The sequence below is a fragment of the Hordeum vulgare genome, chromosome 2H (genome assembly GCF_904849725.1).
Source record: "Hordeum vulgare subsp. vulgare chromosome 2H, MorexV3_pseudomolecules_assembly, whole genome shotgun sequence".
NCBI classification, from domain to species: domain Eukaryota; kingdom Viridiplantae; phylum Streptophyta; class Magnoliopsida; order Poales; family Poaceae; genus Hordeum; species Hordeum vulgare.
In genome coordinates this window covers 362152039-362159470 of record NC_058519.1, presented here as the reverse complement: position 1 = coordinate 362159470, position 7432 = coordinate 362152039, and positions in this window count along the sequence as shown.

Sequence of the window (7432 nt, the reverse complement as noted above, 5' to 3'; positions counted from 1 at the left end):
TGGAGTTCATGGGGTTTGGCAACTTATTCTTTACAAAGGTCTTCGAAAACCTTGGTTTATCTTCTCTCTTCTCATAAGGGCAGTCATTGGAGAAGTGGTTGGTTTCCTCACAGTTATACCATTTCCTTACCTTCTTCTTTGGGAATCTTCCTTTGAATTTTCCTGCACTGAGCTTCTTTACAAAGAGATCAATGTCCTCATAAGATGGGCTTTCATCAGAGTCAACATCATCACCATCTTCGCAGTCATCATCACCCTCTTCTTCTTCACTTTCTTCTTCATCACATTCATGCTTGGCTTTCAAAGCAAGATTGATCTTTGATGTTGAAGTGCCATGCATGGCAAGGTGCTTTGTTGCATTTGCCTTTGACTCTTCAAATAATAGGAAAGTGGATATGATGTCATCTGGAGTCATGTCTTTGAACCCATGGTGCTGCCTCATGTCCCATACCATTTGATGGTGGTACGGAGCAAGAGCATGAAGTAACTTGTGCACGAGAAATCTCTTGGTCAGATTGAAACCATCTTGCGTATTGTCACAGTCACAGGACTCAATGTCTGCGGCGAGAGTCATGAGCCGTTCTCGCAGTTTCTTGGGAGATTCACCCTTTTCCGTACAGAAATTATGTAATTGCCCATTGGCAATTTCATATTGAGCAAGCCGAAGAGTGGAGGTACCGGTCTTGGTCCTCATAATGCTATCCCACAGTTCCTTGGCACTTGTGATGTGAATGTAAGGTCTCCGTTGCTTGTCATTCATTCCTTTTCTTATGCACATGATCGCAGTGTCATTGAGATTCTTGTCATAAGTTTCTCTGGGAGTGAGGCACCTTGGTTCTGCAGGATTGTACCCATGCTCGAGGATGTCCAACATCTCATCATTGGCGTACCTAAGATGATCCTGCATACCAACTCTCCACAAAGCAAAATCGGAATTGTCATCAAGCAAGGGAGGTTTTCCTCCAGTATTGTACTTAGGTTTCTCAACTTGAGATCTAGCATAAAGCCATGGAACACTAGTTTGGTTCCTTTCCGGAGGTTGTTGGCCAAATGAAGAGTCGTGCACATGTGGCCCTGAGGCCCTCGGGGACGTGGTTGTCCCCGTGGTTAATGATGCCAGTCTCATTTGGACCAAGGCCTCAAGAGAAGCATCATGCTCCTCTTTTTGCTTGGCAAGGGCCCGTTCCAGGTCCTCAGAGGTGAAAGACTTGACTTCCGTGGAAGTCCCGTCCCTCTCCACTTGTGACGCCCTCGGTTTAATCATATGCTAAACATACACGCAACTGCGTACGATCAAACCCAAGGACTCATGGGAAGATATCACAACACAACACTAGACACAAATAAAACAATATCAGCTTCATATTACAAGCCATGGACCTCGAGGGCTAGAATACAGAATCTCGATAAACACACGAGTCAGCGGAAGCAACAATATCTGAGTACAGACATAAAACATGGGGTGCCTTAGAGAAGGCTAGCACAAAAGATACAACGATCGAACGAGGCGAGGCCTCCTGCCTGGGAACCTCCTAACTACTCCTGATCATCAGCGGCCTCCACGAAGATGATACCATCGGGATGACAGACATTGGCAGGAAACTCCACTCCTGGGTTCCATCATCTGGTCGTAGCAAATGGATCAAGGGGACAAGGGGGGAGCAAAGCAGCCGTGAGTACTCATCCAAAGTACTTGCAAGTCTTACACCCGAACTATTCTAAATATGCATCAGTATCAAAGAAGGGGTTTTATATGTGGACTGACTGCAGCAATGCGAGAACAGAGAGAGAAGGCCTAGTCCTATCGAAGACTAGCATCTTCAGGGTCTTGCAGCAATAGACGAGAGTAGAACAGGGGTAAAACAATAATAGTCATATTGTTACAAAAATAATAAAGTGAGGTCACGCCTAGAGATCCTCCCTCGACTCCCTGCGAGGAAGCAATCCCGAGGCAAACTAATTCCAGTTAAGTAACATTTGTAGTTGTATAAGATCGGGGCACAACTACAAGTCGTCCTGTAACCGTGGACACGGCTATCCAAATAGTTAATTTTCATCCCTGCAGGGGTGCACCACATGTCCCGTCACGCTCGATAACACTCTGGCCGGACATACTTTTCTGGGTCCTGCCCGGCCTCGGAATATCGACACGTCGCAGCCCCACCTAAGACTAATCAGAGAGGCCAGCCCACCGGTCTAACTCCTAAGCACAAAGGGTTCGTGGGCCCAGTTCCCCTTCGCGCCCCTGCACGTGGCGTGGGCGGCCGACGTCAGTCCTAGCATCCCTTAATCACAAGAGCGATGCATCTCGGGACCACTCGGGCGCGCGCCGCTACATTTGCTGACATCTGAAAAGCTTCGACTGATACCGCGACGCCGAGTACCCATAATTCTTCCCGCGTAGCCGGTTAGTGCGAAAAGGTCTCCGACCAACCCAGATCAAATACCCAAATCCATTAACATTTTAATTAGGCAAACAACACAGTCTCACGGGAGTCCACCCGTCTTACAACTAATCACCAAAGATCCCAGTAACATGGTCGAGTAAGTGTGTGGTTGTAACATCGGGGGGAATCCGAGGTATCACCCTCGTTGGATTCCGAACGATGTACCCGTCAAGGTGGGCTTGGAGGAATCACCCTCGGGGGTCCCACACTTGAGGGATTGCACGACAGAGGCGTCATCGGGAATTGTGAAAGAGGAATCACCCTCGATAACCACGACCGACTAGCTATACTATAGAGATATCATCAGGAATACTTAGTGAGGTATCACCCTCGGTACCCGATAGTATCTCTGTAGCGTCCTACAACGAAGGGGGTGTATGTGCTGTGTCAGGGCTGGCTCGTCGATCAGGGATCGAGATTTGAAAACAAGCGGGGCAACTGAACTACGGGGTCAGAGGGGATGACTGCTCCACCTATACTAGGCATATTAAAGGTACAGGACTGAAAGTAGCAGTTCATCAAAAACAGGCTATGCATCAGATATAGGAGCTAAGTACAACAGTAGCAAAATACTAATGCAAGCAGTAGGAAGAAAGACATAGGCGATATAGGAATGATCAAGGGGGGTTTGCTTGCCTTGCTGCTCTACGGCAAAGGACTGATCGGCAGGGTCGTAGATGTACCCGGCAGCAGCGTCAGTCTCGGGGTCTACCGGTAAGAAGAGGGGGAAGAAACAATAAATAATAGCAACAGTGCAACACAAAGCATGACATGGCAAGATGCAGGCTAGACATGAGCTAACGGAGCAACATCCGTCATAGACGGGGCGAAAAAATATCTGACGATATTTTCCGGGTCTCGGGCTACTACCGGTCATACTGGAAACGATGGAAATGTTCCATGTGTGCTATGCTAGGGACGCGTGACAGACGAATGGACCATGTATCCGGGTTCGTCTCGTTCTGCTGATCAACTTTCATGTTGAAAATATTTTGATCTGACTTATGGATTATTTAATATTAATTTTTAAAGTTTTATTCAATAATTAGGAATTAAAAACAGATTTAAATAATTTAATAAAAAGCTATTATGACATCAGCATGATGTCATGCTGACATCAACATTTGAATGGTCAACTCACCACCGGGTCCCGAACGTCATAGGCACAAGTTTTAATATAGATTAAATATTGATTAATCAGATTAATTTAATGGGGGACCCACGTGACATACTCTAATTATTCTAATTATCCAATTAATTAATTTAACTAATATATCTATTTATTTATTTAATAAAAACATTATTTTATATTTATATTTATATTTTCACCTAACTTGAAGAGAGGGTGTGGGGCCTCCCTGTCATAGACAGCGGGGGGGGGGGGGTTGGCCCCACCGGTAAGTGGCTTTAAGCCAAATACTCGGTTTTATTCACAGATACATAATAATGCAAATATCGTATTCCTTCAAATACCCATATACGCAAATACATACATCGCATCTCATACATACATTCATACATACGCAACTAATACACCTTTTATTTTATTTTATTTTATTTCTAACTCTCATCTCTCACAACTCTCTGTGTTGACACACAACACACAGTCTGTGCTAACTACCTCAACATAGAAGAGAGCCAACTTCATCTCCTCCTACCGGAGTCAAACGTCGACGGATCGAAGCCCCGTTTGCCGGAACGGAACCGGGACGGCGAGGAGAACAAGATGGTGGGAGGAGCCTGAGGAGGGGCTCACCGACGTTGACGAGAAGGCCCGGTGAAGCCGGAGTTCGCGGGAAGGGGCGCAGGAGACGGCGTGGAGGCGTTCCCAAAGGCGGTGATGACAGATCCGGCGAGGTGGGTCGCCGGGAAAAACTTCCCGGAGGTCGGGACTGGCCGGATGGCGAGGAGGAGCTCGGCCGACGGGGTGACCAAGGGGTGCCTTGGCCGACGAAGGAACCGGAAGGGCCGGTCGACGGGGCTCTAGGGACTAGGGCTCGGGAGGGAGCCGGAGGGGGGCGCCCACGGGAGGAGCGCAGGGGAGGGGCTGAGCTCGGTGGGGATCTGGGAGGGAGACTGACGGTTGCAGGGGAGAGGAACCGAGGGAAGGGGCTCGGTCCATTAGAGGATGCGAGGTGGGGAGGGATCTGGGGGCTATCTCGGTCGTGGGGGAGAGAAGGGAGAGTAACCGAGGGGAGGAGGGGTCCTCGTGGGGAGGAGAGGGAACGAGCGGATGGGGTGGCTCGGTCTGGGAGTTAGCAGGAGAGGGAGAGGGACGATGGGGGGCAACGAGAGGTGGGGGGCTCGTCGGTGGGGGGGGCACGAGGGGTTGGTGAGACGGGAGGAGGACCGAGGGGGATGGGATCCTCTCGGACGTGGGGGCTGGCGGCGGTAGCAGAGAAGCGGGAGGGGACTGAGGGTCTCGCTAGGGTTCGGTGGTGGGGGAGCGGTTGGGGCCTGGCCAGTTGGGCCTCTTGGCCCAGCTCGGCCAGGGGTGGGGTGTTTTGCTTTTTTTTTCTTTCTCTGTTGTTGTTTCTTTTTCTTTTATTATTTATATTTTTTTCATTATTATTATTTTCTTGCCATTTATTATATTTTTTTAATACTTTCTTTTATTTATTTATTTTATTATTCTTTTATTATTTCTGCAATCGGAAACTTCCATCCATAGACTTTAATTTAAACATGATAATTACTTTGATTTTTTATTAAGTGACAATCTAGCTTAGTTAAATATGATGACCTAGCATCATTAGGGTGCGGTTACTGTAGCTTAACTACCAGGGTGTCACAACTCTCCCCTACTAACAAGAATTCTCGGCCCGAGAATCAAGGGCTAGAAGGAAAGAGCTCGGGGTATTCATCACGAAGATGAACCTCGCGTTCCCAAGTGGCTTCATCTTCTGAATGATTTGACCACTGCACTTTAAGGAACTTGGTGACCTTGCGACGAGTCTTACGTTCAGCTTGGTCGAGAATGTGGACCGGATGCTCTTTATAAGAGAGGTCTTGTTGCAGCTCAAGCATATCACGATCCACTGCTCGAATGGGATCCTTGAAGCAGCGGCGGAGCTGAGACACATGGAAGACATCGTGAACCTGAGAAAGGTTCGCCGACAGTTCAAATCGATAAGCCACTCTTCCACGCTTTTCGAGAACAGTGAAAGGACCAATATAGCGAGGAGCTAATTTGCCCTTGATTACAAAACGGTGTGCGCCTCTCATTGGTGTGACACGAAGATATGCCTTTTCGCCAGGTTGATGGACCATATCCTGATGATGTCGGTCATACTGACTTTTCTGATGGAACTGAGTAGCCTTCAGATTGTCGTAATTAATGCGGACTCGATCTTTAGCATGTTGGATAACATCTGGACCCAAGAGTGATCAGTCCATTCAACGGTGGCTCGGGAATTCCATAAGAGCCATTCCATAAGAGCCAAGTGCCAAGGATACTTTGGAATCAAAGATGTACAGGAGAGTCAAATTTAATCCTGTGGAACTTTGGGTTATGGGTCCACCATGTCGACCGAGAGTAGATAGAGGGGTGTCATATTATACGGTCTTGGTAGCAAGACATGTCAGACGGTATCATGTCAGTTATCTTGGCAACAACGTCGGTACCAAGGGCGGGGGACGAATAGAACCATTTTCCTGCTCGTGGAAACGAGGCGGACCAATAGGCAAAGTTCTCGTCCACCGGCGGCTACCGAATGTTATCCACAATAGTAACACGGTCTTACTGACAGAGTTGTACACCAAGGTTTCTACCTAAACAGGGAATTAACACTGCTTAGATAAGTTATGCCACGAGAAAGGTCAAACAGCCCAATGGGAATGAGAATGTGTTCACACACCCAGGTATTAAAGTATACCTTTCCCGAGGAAAACATAGAGTATGGTATACATGATAGGTCATCTAGTACATAACCATTTAGACAAAGAGGCAAGAAGAATCATCATGTTTATCCATACCGTGCAGTTTGGATAATTGATCAGGAACAATTTAGCATCGCGCTTCCAATGTTCCTGTTGAAATTTGGAGTACCACATCCATGCTTCAAGGTAGCATCGACATGGTCATCCGATAAAGGTCGGACCAATGGGCACACAAAGAGGATTCATGAGGGTCAACTTATGAAATAAGTCATATACTTTCCAAATGAAAGGATGGCGAATCTTACATATGGGAGAGTTTATAACAATAGGTTCTTCGGCCCGGTGTGCCAGATAAGACATCACCGTACCGGTTTTCCTAAAGACCAAGGTTATAATTATTGGGATATGTGCCCGAGATCCAAATCTGATTGGTGCCGGGACACCTCGGTCTCAAGATGCCCGAGAAGAAAAATGAAGACGCAATATTCTCATGATATGAACTACACAAGCAATCCTTGAAATACGAGTGCGGTGGTAAGGCGCATGAACACCATGTCAAGACATTCGTGCCCACGTGAAATCCTTATCTCAAAATGCAACTGAGTTCTTATTTGGAAACCATCTTCGAGGATAACAAGGCTCCATGTGTAAGTCTGGATTAGCTCTTATGAAGGAACTTCTTTTCCCTCGACAAATCAGTCAGTGGCTTGGCGTGCTAAGAGAAGTTATATGAAGTGAAGATAACAAATCTTCAAAACATATAACACTTTGCACATGCATGAATGAATTGGTATTTCCCGAGAGGAAGCGAAACAAAACTTTCACATATTCGCGGCGGAAAGAGTGCACGGGAACTTTGGGCAAACACTTCTAATACCAAACATACCCTCCATGAGCTAGGCACAAAGATAGTGCTTTCAAAAGCTTCATCACGAACCATGGAGAACTTGAGGGTGCGACCGATGGGCTCAGCAATAATCCCTCAAGATTTTGACAGGGACGAATTACCAAAATTATAATATCAAGGAGATAGCATTTGTCAAATCAAATGGTATAGTGTCGTATGCTCGAGGTAACAACAACAATTAAACATTGGTAAAAAGGTG